Source organism: Hibiscus syriacus, unplaced genomic scaffold, assembly GCF_006381635.1.
Source record: "Hibiscus syriacus cultivar Baekdansim isolate YM2019G1 unplaced genomic scaffold, ASM638163v2 tig00110160_pilon, whole genome shotgun sequence".
Taxonomy (NCBI): domain Eukaryota; kingdom Viridiplantae; phylum Streptophyta; class Magnoliopsida; order Malvales; family Malvaceae; genus Hibiscus; species Hibiscus syriacus.
The window spans coordinates 1969035-1988657 of NW_024062608.1; the positions used below are offsets into that span (position 1 = coordinate 1969035).

Below are 19623 nucleotides of genomic sequence, written 5' to 3' on the forward strand. Positions count from 1 at the left end.
ATCCTTAGTTAAAAATGCCAACAGACATTAAAGGAATTTAATTATTTTTGTTCTGAAATTAATTATTTGTAGCTTACAAGGTAAGTATAATAAAGAAAAAGGATACCTTTTTCCTTTATTATTAATTTTTTTCTTAAGATTTCTAAATTCCTTTCACGATATTAGCATATGTAAATCGGAGACGAATATTCACAGATTCACAGTTTTTCCGAGACTTTAAATAGGTTATTGATCTTTGATCTTCTCTACAACAACAACAACAACAAAACCCTATTCCCATATGCAATGAGGTAAGGGGGAGGTGGGGTAGTAGGTTGTCCCCAACGTCAGATTGAAAGCAGCTTCCGTGGAAGACCTCCGGCAGTAAGAAAATTAAAAATAAAGATAAGATACAATGCCTGCATAAATAAATCAATAAATACATAGTTGAATAGTCTTCATATGCTGTCTTCATATCTGCGTCGGTAATGGTTAGTAAATCCCTGCAAATAAATCCCTGTGTAAAAATCTCTACTTATAGACAGAAACGTAAGTCCCGGTTAAATATAAAAAGAGAAAAAATGAAGATAAGGATATACAGGAGTCATAGATAGCAAGCTACGAGAAGGATTAAAGTCAAATGGTTTAAAACCTAAACTAAGGCAACACTACTCCGTTATCCTAGTTCTAAGCCTTCATAAAATCTAATAACAGAAACGTATAAAAAATAGAAGTCATGGAGATTACTACGAAGGCATTAAAAGGAGACAGATATGCTACACCCTATGGTTGTGACCCACACTACTCGACTACCCTGGTCTTAAGTCTCCATACTTTTCTATCAGAGGTCATGTCCTCGGTAAGGGCTAATTCCTTCAGATCAGATCTCAAGCAGTCTACCCACTTCCTCCTTGGTCGTCCTCTCTTTCTGGCACCGTCAAACGTATAAAAAGTAGAAGTCATGGAGATTACTACGAAGGCATTAAAAGGAGACAGAGATGCTACACCCTATGGTTGTGACCCACACTACTCGACTACCCTGGTCTTAAGTCTCCATACTTTTCTATCAGAGGTCATGTCCTCGGTAAGGGCTAATTCCTTCAGATCAGATCTCAAGCAGTCTACTCACTTCCTCCTTGGTCGTCCTCTCTTTCTGGCACCGTCGAGTGTAATTGACTCTACCCTCCTGACTGTATCCGACGTTTGTCGCCCAAGGACATGCCCAAACCACCGTAGTCTTCCCTCTCTCAATTTTTCGGATACAGGAACCACCCCCAAGGACATCCTAATTGCAGAGTTTGGTGTCATGTCCCACAGAGTTTTACCACATGTCCATCGAATCATTCTCATTTCTGCGGCCTCCATCCTCCTTACATGATCCTTCTTGATTGCCCAACATTCTGATCCATACAACAGCGCTGGTCTTATTGCCATTCTATAAAATTTTCCCTTAAGTTTTAGAGGCACCTTCTTGTCACACAAAACTCCAGTTGCAGCCCTCCACTTTAGCCATCCCGCCTTTATACGGTGTGTAACATCATCATCTATACCCCCATCTTTATGTATCATAGACCCCAGATACTTGAAACAATCCCTTGTGGGGAGAACGTGTCCTTCTATGCATACTTCTAGATCTTCATCGTTTTGGTTCCCACTAAAGTTTGAACATAAATACTTTGTCTTTTCAATATTGATCCTTAGACCTTTGATCTTCTCTATTTTTCTTATTTTCTTCTCTCTTTCCCATCCCTTTTTAATTTATTTTATAAATTTATTTTAATCGATCTGAAAATTTTATTTCATTTTATTTTAAAATTATCATTTTTAATAAAAATAATGGATGTCTTCTCTTTATCTTTCATAAAATTATGTCTTCTTTTTATATTTTTAAAGATAAATTTATTGTGGTTTTTCTAGGTAGTACTTATATATTTATCTTATTTTTTATTACGTTAAAGTGATTACAATGTAGTATTTATTTTAAGTAATCTAAATCATTTACAATAAGTGTTCAATCACCATTGCAGTCGCTAGTGCTGGAACTCGTGACTTCTAAGATATTTGTATACTTTTCTTATTAACTTTTCTTTACTATGATTTCTTATATTAATTCTGTAATTTTGATATGTGCTCACAATCATTATAAATATATCTTTTTGAACTTGATAAAATTAGTTGTCAATATATTATCATATATTATTATTATATTATATTGATGCTATTTATTTTTTTACCGTCAATAATAATAATTTTTGTTCGTATATATATTTTTTAATATTTTTATATGATATTATTGTATAAAATAAAAAGATTATATTTTAGTATATATCATATTAACTTATATATATGTATTGATTCTAAATTATTTAATTAATTTGATTTTAAAATTGTTAGCCCTAATAAATTTATTTCATTAAGTTTAAATACATTAAATGCATAGTTTTTCTTTAAATTACGAATTTAACGATTATTAGTCCTCTTTCTTTGTATATTCCAATCATTTTTTTTGTTACAATGTATTTCAATCATTTCGTACACACACAAAAAATGTCTTAGAAACTCAGCGAAGTACAAAAATCTGACACGAATATTATATTTTATAATAGGAATAATATAAATATCATTATGATGTAAAAGCACATTATGAATATATATATGATTATGAACTCATTAAATGATTTTATTAATTAAGGAAAATGTTGTTCTCATTTGAGGTTAAAGATTCAACTAATTGTATCCGTAAGATATATTGTCCATTATTAAGGAATAGTCTGAATAAATATTACCTTATAATCATTCTAGAATATTTTTTAAAAAAAATATGGAAAACATATATATATATATAATAACTTTTTGATACATAGATCATGTAAATTATATTGTTCTTTAAATTTTATTGATAAACAAATTTTAATATTAAAATAAAAAATAATTTTAAAACCTTAAATAAAATAAATAACATTAAAATAATATATTTTTATAAAATTCAATTTACAGAACTTATATATCACATAATTTTCATATATATATATATATAAGAAAATGGTCCAACAAATTCTGAAAGTGGGCAGGCATTGGTTGTGAAAGTGAACATTTAACTGGGCCTAAGCTTGGAGAAAGTCCACCATGAATTTTCTTTATAACAGATTCGTCAACATGTTAAAATGTGAAACTGTTGAAATAATTATAATTCCATATGGCTCAGATATGACCCACAGTGCTCCGAATGAATAGACTGTCAGATTTAAAAAGTAGTTCATAATTAATTCACTCCTCTCTATAAGCAGGATAAAACAGTAGGAGGTAGTATACAAAACCATTGAGCCACATGTCAAAGCGACACTGATTTATCATTCTACAACACAAGTTGTTTAATTAGTATTCCATATTCAAATGATACAATAACAAATTCTTTTAAATCTTCCTGGGGCTTAAGGCAAGGTCACCTACTATGGTCTTGCATTTTCGTGCTATGCATGAAAAGATTAGCCCAAAACATTTCGAAGGAAGTCAAGAAAGGAAACTGGAAACATTGAAGATGTCCCGTTCAGGTCCAGGTATTACACATTTATTTTTCGCTGACGACCTCTTTCTTTTCGCATAGGCAAATAAGGAACAACAATAGGTGATAAAGATGGTGCTCCATAACTACTGTTTGAGCTCTGGACACAGTCAGCATATCGAAAACCAACATGTACTTTTCCAGAAAGGCGCCTCAACAGCAGCGGGAAACCATAAGCAAGAGTTTCGGATTCAGTGAAGTCGATAACCTCGGACGATATCTTGGCGTCCCACTCCTTCATAAAAGAGTTACAAAAGCCACATATCAAACAATTATTCAGAAAGCTCGTGATCGGCTCTCGTGATGGAAGGCAAAAGCCCTCTCGCTGTCTAGGAGAATCATGCTTGCAAAATTGATGCTGTCGGCTATTCTCTACTACTCCCCAAATGGATATGTGATGAACTTGAACGCTTGATACGTAGCTTTTCTGGGGACGATACGCAAGGAGGGGGAATTCATTTAGTCTAGTGGGAGTCACTGTGCAAACCTATCAAAGAATGAGACACGGGGTTCAAAAAATTAAGGAACCAAAACGAGGCCTTTCTCATGAAAATAGCTTTCCAGTTGGTTACCAAAACAGATCTGCTTTGGGGGCTCTGCGTAGCAAGTATAAAATTAAGAATACTTTACCTGACAACCTTCCCCAAAGAAATGGCTCCCACCTCTGGAGAGGGTTAAGATACTTATGGCCAATATTCAGAAACAATGTCAACTGGCGCTTGGATAATGGCAAGAACACGCAATTCTGGAACGACGACTGGCTCCATGGAGAAGGACCTCTTCGCAACAAATATTTTCATTCCAATGCAATTGAAGGATCCTTAAGGATCCTAGAAGCTACTTCACCGCTTATAAATCATAATATGACCGACACACTAGGGTGGAAAGCTTCTCAGAACCGGCTTTGCTCAGTTAAGTTTGCTTACAAAACCCGACACAAAATGAAGATAGAGACAACTAGAAGATCTAGAACATTGGCGTTTTAACGCAAAAAGCACGTAAAGAATCAATAATTGAGCACAAAAAGAATCAATAATTATATGTTAGACACTCATTGTCTAAATTTTATTGATCTAAGACTCATTTACTGACATGAACGGAAGGCGCAAATCACCAAACGTAAATTCTTTTGGTTTTCGTCCGAGCTAACGTCACGCGGGTAAAGCGTGAATTACTATTCACACGATAGGAAAACAAACAAGCAGTGTAAGATGCGTATCACAATCCGTGTCTTCCATTATTTACAATTATTGAGTACTCCATTATTACCTGAGCCTTAAAGTTCGAAGACTCACACATCTACTTCCCTATAAATACCCTTGTATGCAAACATCAAACTACACAAAAATTACTTTCACATTCTTCTTTCTATCAATTTATTCTATCAAGCTAAGTAGATTTTGTTATAGTTCTTAGAAGGTAAAATTATTTTTTTTATATATTTATTTTTTATTTAATTATTTAATCAAAAAAAATTACTAACTATTTCGCATTATTTTTTGCGGTTGTAAAATGGAAGGCGAGATGAAATCTTGAGACATTTTATCGATACAATAACAATATTAAATTGTGTTATTTAATTTACTGTTAATTTTTTTAAAATTTTTTAGCATTAGTTTATATTTTAATTCGTATAATATTTATTTAATTAGGCGTATTTCAGCTATTATTTTTGCATATATAAGACTCACAATCTTTCAAACTCTCAAAATGAAGCGTATTTCAATTATTGTTTATATGATGGAGAAATTCAGGAATATGAAACCGACGTTGTCTTCGCATCAAATCATTTTGTCAAAATATCCTTCAAGAGAAACATCACTCTTGAGGAGCTGATTACTAAAATTTTAAGAAATGTTCATGTTAGAAGTATTAGAAGACTATCTTCACTTCAATACAGATTTTCAACCATAGTATTTTCGTTAATTTATATTGTGTTCGAACTCTCCAATGATGACGATGTTGCTATGATTGTTGATTCTCAAAATCAAAATTAAGATGCTGATACAAAAATATATGTGACATTTGTTGAAGTGTCTACAGTTCGTGGTATGTCATTATTCTCCCACTATGGGCTGGCTCAACAAGCTGATCAAGTTGACAACCCAACTAAAGTAATGTGTAATGATTTTAACTCGTTAATAGGAAATCCGCATCTTGGTACCATCCCATCAAGTTCAATCAGCAACTTGTTACGATCTCTATCGAGTTGGCTCTACGAACAATCAATATGGCAACATCGCTTCCAGTTCAAGGGGAAGACATTTATATGCCAATTTTTTTTAACTTGAATATGAGGATGCCCTTGACACAACAATTTGTTCAGTACCCATTTGACACGATGCCTTCAAGTTCCAAGGGGAAGCATTCAACTGTGAGCTTTTTCGACCTCAATGTCGAGATGCCTACGACACAACACTCAGTTCAAACCCTGTATGACACGATGCCTTCAAGTTCAAGAGGAAGACATTCAACTACTAGCTTGTTCGACCTAAATATCGGCATCACAGAGGAACACTCATATTCACCAGAAGAACCTCTTTGTGATCCAAGTGCGGCTGGTGTTGAGACTGGACTATTCATTGAGCCAGAATCACCGTAGTTCAACATGAACTCCGATGATGATGATGATATAAATGAAGTTCCTACAAATATGATACACACTGAACCTCCAGTACACATGTATGAAGCTGACTACGGTGCAATGTATGAGCCAAAATTTACGAATATGCCTAATGTTGGTGACTACGGATTTAACTCATCAGTCAATGATGGTGAGTTATATATCAAATGTAGTTCTATCGAAAGAATAAGTGATGATTGCAATTAAGAAATACAACATTCGTAATTCTGTTCACTCTAGAGTCAACCGATCCACCACCGAAAAATATGTATGTTATTATTTCCAGCGTGATAACGGATGCAACTGTATAGTTCGTGTATCGAAGAGGAAAAGGAATAATAACATATGAGAACTAACAGTATACAAATGTCCTCATACATGTTGTGCTAGAAGGATCAACCAGGACCATCCCAATTTGGACTCCGACATTATCTGCCAAACCATCATGCTCATGGTCAAAGCAAGCTCCCATATAGCTATTGCGGTGTTGGTTTCAGCTATACAGTCTCAATATAGGTACATCGTCTCCTATAGCAAAGCATGGAAGGCAAAGCAGAATACCATTAAAAAAGTTCAAAGTTAGTGGGATTCATCTTACAACGAACTACCAAGTTGGTTTAGGGTAGTGCACAGACTGAATCCTAGGATAATAGTCAACTTCGAAACTTGTCATGCATACAACAATGATCGAGTGTTTTGCGATCGATACCAATTCTACTGGTTTTTTTACTTACCCACAGTGCATTAATGTTGTGAAATACTGCAAGTCCGTGGTCCAAATTAGCACAGTAAAATATAATAAAACAATATACTATTTAATGACTATAATATAATAAAATAATTTACCTTCTAAAAACAATAACAGAACCCACTTAAAGTTTGTTAGAAGGAATTATAAAAGTAAAAAGAAAGTGATTTTTTGGTACAGATTGAGATTTGTATGAGGTGATATTTATAGGGGATGAGTAGCCACGTTGATGGAAAAATAGATTGGACGACATTCTTTAGTACCTTTCTATGGGCCCTTTGGAAGAAAAGAAACATGTCTATATTTGATATGGATTTGTGCGATAGACAAATAATTCTAGAGAAAGGAATGAGATGGGCCTATGATATCATTAATGCAAAAGTTGAGTCCGACCAACATTACAAAAAGAAATGCGAGAATTAGTCCAGATGGCACCCACCGAAAATGAATTGGTGCAAAATAAACACTGATGGAGTAAGATGTTCCCACTTGGGAGAAGTTGCCTACGATAGAGTGGCAAGAGATCACAATGGAAGATGGAAAATGGTATTCTCTAAGAATATAGGTATTTGCTCTACTTTGGAGGCAGAGCTTTGGGGTATCTATGAAGGTATGCAAATGGCATGGAAGATAGGTGAAAAACAAATAATTATTGAGACGGAACTTAAAGAAACCATAGATTTAATACAAGGTGTAATGAGAGATGATGGTCATCGCACTATCTTAAAATACATCGATACTCTTATTCAAGAAGATTGGTTCGTTATCTTTAAACACACATTAAGAGAAGAAAATATAATAGTTGATTCCTTAGCTAAACATGCTAGAACCCTTCGGAATTAGACACGTGAATTCCTCTATCCCCGAGTAGGGATGGAAAACGGGCTGGCATGTTCGGAAAGCCTATCCTCATACCTATGATGAGTAAAAATTTTAAATCCACACCGTCCACGTGGATGTATTCTCAAATCTATCCCCACACCCACTATACAACTAGATAACCATCATCCATCTCATATATGTCTGTATCTACCCCTACCTGTCCATACCCACCAATTTGAGATAGGAAAAACAACAATCTTCAATTTTAAAAATGTTTATACTCTAACATTTGGTTAAATTATAAGTTGTGTCCTATAAAATCTTAAGATTTACAGAATAGTCTCTATAATTATATCTAAATTCATAATGGTCTAAAATTTATACGGTAAGTACTTAGCGAGTGCGCGGATGTGGTGAGGGTGGATGCGGGGTGGGTAAGGTCTCAAACCCATCACCTACCCACTATCCATAGCGGATATGACTTCTTACATCCACATCCACTACCCACTAAACATTTACCCATCCATGCTCTAATTAGAGCTGGTACGATGCGAAACCCATGAAATTATACCCGTCTGTCATCCTACGAGTACATGGCTGAAAAAGCCCAGCTCAAAGGTATTGTAATATTCTAGGTTTTTAACCGCCTTACACAACAACAAAAAAACGTATTCCACATTCAAATGCACAAGCCTTGATTAGATTTAGAGTTAATTTCAGCATTGCGGGATTAAGGGCCGTCATTCCACATAGACACACCTACAAAAAAACAAACCATTATTATTGAGTTCAACTTTCTGTTTCTCTTCCATTTATCGCTAATGACCGAGCGCATTGTAAACTTCCAAAAGGAACAACACAAAGGCTATAGTTTTTCGACCTTTCCAATTATAGCAACAAGACTTGCAAGAATAGGATCTGAAATACAATTCATTCAACTTAATTTTAAATCTAACAACTTCAAATTATTTGGTTTTATATAAAAAATTAGGGTTGACTACTTCAAATATCACAAACCTTTCAGCGTTGGCTTGTTTATACCATCAACACTTTAATTTTGTCAATTTTAGCACTAACGCTTCTTTTAAGTGCAATTATATCACTCATCTGTTAATGATTTAACGACACGACGACATAGAAGATCCGCGTCATGATGTTGCTTATATGGATGTCTCACCAAAACGACATCATTTTGGAGTGACTGTTTTGATGCCTAAAAAGTCAAAACGACGTCGTTTTACTTGAAGATATTTTTATTAAAACTTGAGTTTAATGGGATTCAAACTTTAGACCGTTAAAAATAAAGGATAAGGCTTAACCATTCAACTAGCTTAAGATTTTGGTTACATTCTTACAAAATATAATATACAAATACATTCTAAAAATAATAATTTTTTCAAAAAAACACCTTAAATTTTCAAAATTCCCAAATTCCCCTAAAACACCCTAATTACTAAGTCCCAATTTCACCCATTATCATCATCGAATCAACGACCACTATCCACCACTTTCGTCGGCAAACCCTCACCACCAATTACCCCACTCTCCCGTCGCCAGAAATCAAAGAAATATATGCTAATCGATCGTCAAAACACTGAATATACAATGTTCTAATCGAACCATGAATGACGATCAATTGATGGGCCAATGGTGAATAACGTGCACAACAAGAGGATGAGACTTCAGTGCGGTGACACCGGCGTGCTATCGATGATGATGATTGGTGAATTTATATATTATGATTTAGGGTTTCTAGTTTTTTGGGAATTTAGTTTTTTTTTGGAATTTTGAGGTTTTTTAAGGAATTTTAGAATTTTTTTAAAAAATTAAAATTATTTATGTCAACAAAGTGGCGGCTTTTTAGGTTTTTTTTTGCATCCACGACAGCAACGTTATGGGACGGAGTTGTCGTGTCATCGGGCCGTTAAATCATTAACGTCATAGTAATATAATTATACTTAAAAATAAACGTTAGTACTAAAATTGACAAAATTAAAACATAAATGGTAAAAATGAGTCAGCGCTTAAAGCAACTTTTTTCTTCATTTTTTTTATCTGTTAGACACTAATTTTATGGTTAAAATGAACTTTTTAGCTAAAAGTGTTTTTGGAAAGTTGTACCAAATTCATTGTAAGATAAAAATATAAATTCAAATTTACAAATAATATTATTAAAAAAAGTTATAGACTTCAATTATAAACAAGATGCACGTGCATGTAAGATAGTAAATAAATAATTTTTAATAACATGAAGTGGTTACAATATATTATCTATTCATAATCTTTCTTAATTATTGATGATGCATACATAAATGCTCGAAACTAAAATCTCTAAAAAGAATAATATTTTTTTAACCACTAAAATCACTTAATAAGTTCGACATAATTTTTAATATTTAAACATCAAGTTTAATGCTAATCATCTACTTCTAATTCAATTAGTCCATTTATTGATCTAGTAATAGAAGAGTAATATATATATATATCAATCAGTGGCAACTGTTACTGAATTATTTACAAAGATTTAAATTAAATTAAATTTAAATAAAAATAAATAAACTTCTATGAAAACATTATCAAATCAAAACCCAAAGTGCAAAACCCCATCAAATATCTTCCCATTGCCATCCCTGTACATCACTATCCTAATGGCTAATTGAGTCTGACAATTTTGAATGTTTCACCAGAAACAGCTCACCGTCCAACCAGCATACCGCTTACTCTCGATCTACCGTAAGATTCTATAATAAATAATACAATGATTGTGTATTTTTTTAATCTTAGAAATTGTCCTTTTTAGGAATATCATTCTATCAGCCACTTTTTTTTTATTTTGTAATATCTAATTATCATATTTTCAAGCCGGCATTGCAAATTTACTGTCAAGCCATTGAAATACTCTAGAACCCGACGGTCCGTTCAAAGTTTTGACACGTTAGATCAAATCACTTTTTATTCCATAGTGCACATTTGAACACATCGACACAACTATCCACATACACGTCATTTTCCAAATAAATGATCTCATAATTCTGAATCTAACTAATTGCAAAAAGAAAAAGAAAAAGCAGTCGCCCGGTAAAGAGCTTTGCTAATAATCAAAATCAACTTCATAATAACTTGAGACTAACATTTGAAATTATTAAAATTAAAATCATTTTTAATATATTTAATAGTCAATCGCAGTACTTAATTTCATGCAGTACTGATATCATAACGAATGTGCCTAAGCAGCACTGGGATGACGATATCAGGCGAGCTTAGCTGCGGGAGGTGACCCTCGGATGTCATGACTTCGACGATGGATTCGCTGCCCAGGTTTTGGTGCAAGTATTCAGAGACGACGACGGGAACAGCCAAGTCTTTAACACTTTGGATGATGCGGCACGGCACGGTGACAAGGCTGAGGATTGTCTCATGTCGCTTTGGAATATGGTCTGAGCCACGCTGAGGGCTATGTCGGGTCTCATGTTGAAGAGGGTGCGGCTGAATTCCTGAACCGCCACGGATTCCATGTCGCCACCCACCGCAAGTGGCGCAAAACCGGAACACCAGGCATTGTAATTGGATCCCATTGCTTCGAAGAGTTGGTCCAAGTCTTCTTGCTCAAATCCTCCATAGTAATCCACGTCATTCAGATACCTACAACAACAATAAACTATGGGTTTAACTTGAATATAAAAAATAGATTAAGAAAATAACTCCTGGAATCTCTGATCTCACTGAAAGCAACCTTTTTTTTTTTGTTAATTGAATTACTACCTTGGGGAAGCTGAGATCATGATGATTTGGAGAAGAGATCAGGCCGGGAAATGGAAGCTATAACACCAACCATGGCGGAAACCGAATGGCCAACGAAAATACAAGAATCAACCCGGAGTTCTTCGAGAATAGCGAGCAAATCAAAAGCGAAACCTTCGAGAGTAGCGTACCGATTGAAATCAAAGTAATCGGGGTTGGTGGTTCCAGCACCCATGTTATCGTATAGAACCACACGGAAATCGTCGACCAGGTGAGGAACTAAGTGCTTCCACACCGATGGTCCGTCCCGAACCCATGAGCCAAAACTATGAGTCGGTCGCCTGAACCCAAAAACTTGAGGTTGTGAGCTTCTTCTACGATCGCCATTAATCACTTTTTTCTTCTATTTCCGCCCCCACAAAGTCTAACTTGCGCAAGTGTGGGGAAAACCCAGAAAAAAATAGGACTTTTGGTTTCACATCTGGGTTGGGTTGTATTTATATTTGTCAAGTTAGTACAAACTGATCTCTCCCACGGTCTTCAAGTGAGTTATGTTTTACAAGGACCTCACAGGACGATATTTTCATTTTGGGGTAAGATTTAGTAGGGGTTTATTACATAGTTGTCGGACGTAGAGTTACTGTTTATGATCGACACCTGAGATGACCTTTGCATTCGTGACATAGTGTCGATGATTGTTTTATTCACCCCTCATATTTTTGGTAATTATACTTAAAGGTCATTGAGCTATATCTTTTATAATAATTTTACTCAGTAATTTTTAAATATACAATAATCATTAAACTTTTGAAATGGTTTCAAAATGACCCCTTTATCGTGAAAATACTATTTTGTAACAAATTAATAAATTTTAATAACCATTTTGTAATAATATGGAAAGTTCAATAACCATTTTATAACATTGAAAGATCACTGACTAAAAAAAATCATTTTTATAATTCAACGATATCTAATGTATTTTACCCTATATTTTCATATGAATTATGGAATATTTATTTTATTTGATGCATAAATGATGTTTAATTCTATCATCATTAAATTAAAAATGATAATTTACCGGTAATAAATTAAATAAAACTACCCCTATAATTGATAGTTTAAATGTGACAGTCAATGGCTTGATTGATATAATTTAAATAGTTAAGTGACTTGATTGATAGAATTTTCAGTTTAGTGATGAAAATAAACTACCCTTATAATTTAATGGCTGTACATATAGTTTACTCAAGATCATAAAACAATTGGAGTTTTGTCATCAGTAGACACGTAGGGACAGGGTTACCGTAATTGCAAGGTTAGGCTTGGCTTGCCGTACTGTGGGGCTTACATAAAACGATTGCAAAGTGGCGGAAGGAAAGGAAAGTCCCGTTCTCAGTTTGCTGCCCTTTTTGATTTTTCCGCCTCTCTTCTCTTTTTCCTCGATGAGTAATGAGAAGTGATCGAAATCAATTTCTTATAATTGATAATATCCAAAGTAGAATAAAAGTGAAATTCAATTCGATTCTAGAGTGCTGCCATTTCAAGACATAATAATTAGGAAATTCAGTCATAATTATATGGGCTGAGTTCATAATATTCCATTATCATATGGTGTAAACTATTAATAAGGCATTAGACAAGTTGTTACGTTATGTTATATTCGCAAATAATTAAACTACGTGCCAAATTAAATGAACATAATGTTTTTTTAATAAAAGATTCGTTTGGATAATTAGTTAGTATCATATTTTTAATAAGCAGCTTCTACTAACGGCCGAAATAAGAAATATCAGCAATCTTTTTTTTCTTTTGCAAATTAGCAATCTTTTACTCAATTAGGAGTTGGGGGCGAGGAGGTTCGATCTCCCTCTAATGTGTTTTAGATACTTTTTAGAGATCAGTACATTCAGATTGGGTTTTTCCTTAGCTTGCAATAAATTTGTCATATATGTATTTTAAAATGTTCATCAATCCTAAGATTTTATATAAATGATATATTCATATATTTTAATAAATAATTATTGATGTTGTTGTAAGAAAATTTTATATGAATTCTTTGATTTCGTATTTGACCCGTGTGACATCTTGGATCTTCTTAATTTTTTTTTTTATTCTGCTTTGATGTGTTATATAGTTAGTTTCAACCAATTTACTGTAGGCAATCTCGACATCAAAGCATTGTTTAAGTCTTTATCGCTACATACAACAGTCTCGTATCACACTGACCATTCACATAGCGTGTCATAGAGAGGGTATGAGATTATCAACCATTAAGTTCATTGCACATTTTATCAAGAATGCATTCAAAATCGATTTACACAAACTGTACGTTCAGCGAGAAGTTCATTCATGTTCGTTTATTTATTAAACGAATGAACATTAACAAATTTTTGTGTTCGCTTAATTAAATGAACGAACACGAACAAATGACTCATTCGTTCATTTACGTTCGTGAATGTTCATTCATTTATGTTCGTTTATGTTCATTCGTTTATTTTCGTTTGTTTATATTCATTTATGTTCGTTCGTTTATGTTTAGGTTAATCTCTCTAGACCCATTTAAAATATTAAGGCACAATAAATTATAATTTGATACTCATTAATATTTTAAAATTCAATTAATTTTAAATACAAATAAAAAAACCCTAAAACCATTAAATAAAATATAATCCCAAAATTTTTAGGAAAGATGAAAAAAATTATTTTCAAATCTCAATATTATCGCTCACGGCTCACACTATTTGGTTTTTGTCCACTGCTGTCTAGAACTCGTCACCAAATCACTGGAAACGACTCGGTCGGAGCCTTAGATTAAATCTTTTTCAAGGCTTCAAGATGTTACTGTAAAATAAATTCATTTATGTTAGTTTGTTTTGTTCATTTAAGTTTGTTTGTGTTCGTTTATGTTTGTTTACATTCATTTATTGTGTTTGTTTATGTTAGTTTACATTTGTTCGTTTATGTTTGTTTATTTGTGTTTGTTTATCATTTAAATGAACAAACATGAACGAACACGAAAAATATACATTCCTTAACGAACGAACATGAACAATAAAATATAATATATTAGGTCTGTAAATGAGACGAGTCAAATCGCGAGATACTTGAGATCAACTTGATCAAAGCTCGATAGTCGAGTCGAGTTCTTAATGACCCGAAAAGAGCTACTCGATACTCAATTTGAAAAGCTCGTGAGCAGCTATAAAATATAATATATTAATTTTTTTTTTCAAAAATAAATTATTAATAATATTAATATTTATATGTTGATTTTTTTTAAAAATACAGTATAAGGTTTTCATGTATTTAAGGTTTAGGTTTGAGTTTGAGGCTTCGATCGAGTTAAGTTTATTTATTTTTTTTCATTTCAAGCCTTTTCAAGGTTTCACGAGCTTCAGTTCATGATTTCGAGTTCGAGTCGACTTGAAAATTTTAGGCTCGCGAGTTTTCAGCTCATTTCTCTCGAGCTCAGGTCGAGCGACTCGACTCGTTTATAGACTAGTGTTTACATGGCAAAAGATTCCAAATAATCATCTTGCTTGGATAGGGTTGAGAACTTGAAAAATGACATCCAAGGTTGGATTGTCAAATAATGAAAATTTTTCCCAAGAATCAATAAGAAAGAGCATTGAAGTAAGCTTTGAAGTAATTGGAACGTGTAAAAAACGTAGCCAAGAAATAGTTATTTTCAATTTCATGAGTCGAGTGGCTTGAGAGTCATCTATAAGTCATATATCATGCTGCTGAAGTGTGTTATAGCCAACAACCATTTAATCCAATGTTTTAGTTATAAATACCTAAATCATATTAGAAAAACCAATAGAAATGATATCGTCCATAATATATCTGTTCACACCGCCGCCTTCAAAGATTTTAACATCCTCTTTGGTGATTATAGCATCAATACCATCACTCATAAATTGTATTCATATCTTTTAAGAAGTTACATGAGGTACTGGTTCGTTATTGGGCTTTCTTGTTTCCTGGTTTGTTTCCTTCTAGGGTCTCTTTTTCGTCCAAAATTATGCCGTCGTCTTCTGATATCCTTACGATCGACTTCACTCATCCGCTATGCTTACATCCGTCGGATACGCCAGGGACTTTGCTCGTGTCTCATCAACTCACTGGATGGGAGAACTATAGCGTCTGGAGAGGTCTATGCAGATCGCATTGCTCGCAAAAAATTAATCTGGTTTTGTGGATGGTACCTGCAAACACGATGGTTTTGATGAGTTTTTTTGGCCAGTGGGATATGTGTAACGCCATTGTTTTATCCTAGATCTTAAACACGGTGAGCAACGATTTGTCTGCAGTAATCGTATTTGCCTCAAACGCTGCGTCGATTTGGGAGGATTTGAAGGAGAGGTTCAGTAAAATCGATGGTGCGCGCATCTTCTATCTGCATCGCAAGATTGCGACGATGACTCATGGTGATTCCTCTGTTGCATCCTATTTCAATCGGCTAAAATTATTATTGGACGAGCACACTGCTTTGGTGCCCTACTCTTCGTGTAATTGTGGCAGTGGCACAGGAGAATTTGAAGTTTTTGTTGCAACAACGATTGTTTCATTTATTGATGGGGTTGAATGAGTCGTACTCGGTAGTTCAGAGCCAGATACTTCTCATACAACCATTGTCTACCGTCAACCAGGCTTACTCTATGGTTGTAAAGGAGGAGTCTCATCGTGCTTATGTTGGTGGTATAAGTCCACTTTCTGATTCATCTGTTATGCTAACCAATGCCTCTCTTCGTAAAAGATCCAATGGTGTTTGCGATTTTCGCAAAGGACAGAAAGAGTCTTTGTAACAGACTCATTGGATTTCCACCGGACTTTAAGTTCAGAAAGAAGTCTGTTCCTACAGTAGCTTCTGTAAGCTCGGGGAAGAGTGATGAGTCCTAGGTGGGTCACTCTGCGCCTGTAGCTTCTATTCGTGTAGCTTCTATGATAACACAAGAGTAGTATAGTCAACTTTTGAAGCTGCTACATAAAGATCCGGTGGATTCTGCGGTTAATATCTCCCAGTTCTTCTCTAAAGAATCTGTTACTTGGATCTTGGACGCTGGTGCCACAGATCAGTGTTATGTGACTTAAGGCCTTCCAAAATCCTGTTTCTTGCACTAGCTCTAGGCTTGTTCATTTATCCGATGGTAATGTGTGTACTGTGTCTCACTTTGGTAAAACGCAGTTTTGTTCTGACCTTACGTTATCCAACGTTTTTTATGCTCCTACCTTTAACCATAATCTTATTTCTGTTTCAAAGCTAACCAAAGATTTGGGATGTGCTGTTATTTTCTATCCTAACTTTTGTGTTTTACAGGACCTCTCAAGTGGAAGGATGAGAGCGATTGTTAAGCAACGTGGAGGTCTATACTTGTTTGGCTCTTCTTCACAACCAAAGCACTCTGCTGATTCTCGGGTTTCCCAGTAGAATGGTGTCTCATTTGTTTTTACCTATTGATAAAAACCTGTTACCTATTTCTACTTATTGTATGTCTACTATTTCCAATAATACAGGCATATGGCTTGCTCGTTTAGGGCATGCATCTTTATCCAAATTATATCATTTACCTTTTTTACAAACTAAAAAACATGATCCAGGCTGTGTGGAAACTTGTTCTGTTTGTCCTTTGGAAAAACAATGTAGATTGTCTTTTCCCATTAATACTTCTCGGTCTGACAAACCTTTTCATCTTATACAGATAGACCTATGGGGGCCCTATAGGATTTCAACCCATAAAGGACATCGTTACTTTCTAACTATTGTTGATGATTGCACAAGAGTTTACTGGGTTTATCTTTTGAAGTTGAAGTCTGATGCTATCCTTCAACTTAAACATTTCTTTGCTTTCGTTAAAAATCAGTTTCTACTATGGTTAGTATAGTGCGCAGTGATAATGGCAGTGAGTTTTTTTACTCAGAGTGTAATCCATGTTTGCTTCTCTTGGTATTTTACAGTACTTGTGTTCATACACCTCAAGAATGGTGTAACTAAACGTAAACACAGACATTTTCTTGAGGTAGCTAGGGCTCTCAATCTAGAGTGCTTATAAAGTTTTGGGAAGAGTGTGTCTTGACAGCTTGCTAAATCATTAACTTCTTACATTCTTCGGTGCCCAATTGGAAGTCTCCCTTTGAGCTTCTTCTTAAAAATAACTTTTTTTTTATCTCGTTTAAGGGTCTTTGGTTGTCTTTGTTATGCAACTGTGCCTAATGTTACTGATAAGTTTGCTGCTAGGGTAGTTCCTTTAGTTTTTATGGGGTATTCTCCTACACAAAGAAATGTCTTGTTCAACTTACAAACTAAGGTTTTTTTTGTCAATAGGGATGTGGTCTTTTATGAGTCCATTTGTTCCATTTCATAATTTTCTACTTTTTCAGAGTTCTTTTTCCTTCTCAACCGTTTGTCCCAAATTGAGTTTCTTGTTCTTGACTCTTGTGTTCAATCTCCATCACTTCCTGTGTCACCTATGGTGTCTTCGGTTTCTCCTTTACCTTTCTCTTCACCTAATGTGTCACCTAGTTCTGCTGGTCCTGATTCCACAAGTTCTAGTGTTCCTGATTTGGTAAATGCTCCTGGTTGTATTTCTGTTGATGATTCCTGTTCTGAAGTTAGGGTTTGGCATGTGACCAAAACCCGACGGGTTCTGTCCCAACCCGATCTGATTGGTTTTTTTTTTTAAAAATTCGGGTTCGGGTCGGGTCAGATTTTTTATGTGGTGTTCGAGTTTAGAGTGAAAAAATCTAATCCGACCTAAAAAAATATATAATTTTACTATATATATTTAGGAATAATTATAATAATATCTATCTATATATAATTTTTTCAATTAAGTCACTGTTTTTATGAAATAAAAATATATATTTTTATTATTTCGGATCGGGTTAAACCTTGTTTTAGTAGGGTCGGGTCTCGGGTGGATACTTTCTTGTTTTCGGGTCGGATCGAGTGAACCAAAACTCAACTCGACCCATACCCATCTCTAGCTGAAGTCCAAGATCATTATTGTATTAATTCTTTGCCCGACAATTCTCGGATGTCTTCTCGTGTTTCGAAGCCATCGACCTAGTTAAATTACTTTGTATGCTCTTACCAATCGTCCTCCTCCTCAGGCCAGTCTATTCCCAGTTCTTATTTACCTTTATATACACAAAATTCTTTTTGACAAATATTATTTAACCTAAAACCTTTTTTGAGGCTATTACAAATCCTACTTGGGTTAATGCCATGAGAGCGGAAATTCAAGCGTTAGAGGTTAATAACACTTGGTCTGTGGTATCTTTGCCTTTTGGGAATGTATCCATTGGTTGCAAATGGGTTTATCGTGTCAAATATCATGCTTCTGGAGCTGTGGAAAGGTACAAGGCTCGTTTGGTGGCCAAGAGGTATAGTCAGTAAGAGGGTATTGATTACATAGATACTTTTTCACCTTTTGCGAAGATGGTAATTGTGCATACTGTTATTCCTCTTGTTGTTAGTTTGGATGGTTTTTGTTCCAAATGGATGTATGTAATGCTTTCTTACAAGGACATTTGAATGAAGAGGTTTATATGGTTTTTGTAGCCAAAGGGAAAAGATGGTTTGCACACTGCAAAAGTCTTTATATGCGTTAAAGCAAGCCGCCAGGTAATGGAATATACTTTTGACTGAAGCTTTGTTGGCAGTAGATTTTACTCAGAGTAGACATGACTACTCGTTGTATACTAAGAAAAATGAAGACAAGATTGTGATGCTTTTTATATATGTGGATGATTTGTTGATAACAAGAAATGATGTTGTTTTAATCAGGAAATTGAAAGGGATGCTCAATGCAACCTTCAAGATGAAAGATTTGGGTGAACTGAAATACTTTCTTGGAATTGAAGTGTTGAGATCGGACGAGGGGATTTTGTTAAATCAGAGAAAGTATACCTTGGAACTAATTAAGGGTATTGGTTTGGAAGGTGTGAAAATTGTTCTAACACCTTTAGGGTGCATTTGGATCACGGAATGTAAGATTACCTTAGAAATAACATTACTGGAATGTAATATTCCTGATACATGATTGAGAATGTTCATACCGTGTTTGTTTTGTTTTGTACGAATGTAATATTACAGTGTTTGGTTGAAGGAATAAGAGATTACTGGAACATATATTTTATCAAATT

At 34.5% G+C, this 19623-nt stretch overlaps 1 pseudogene; it reads right to left on the reverse strand.

Moving 5' to 3' along the window:
• Window positions 1-10870: 10870 nt before the first annotated feature.
• LOC120216390 lies at window positions 10871-11877 on the reverse strand (annotated as a pseudogene).
• Window positions 11878-19623: the final 7746 nt, after the last annotated feature.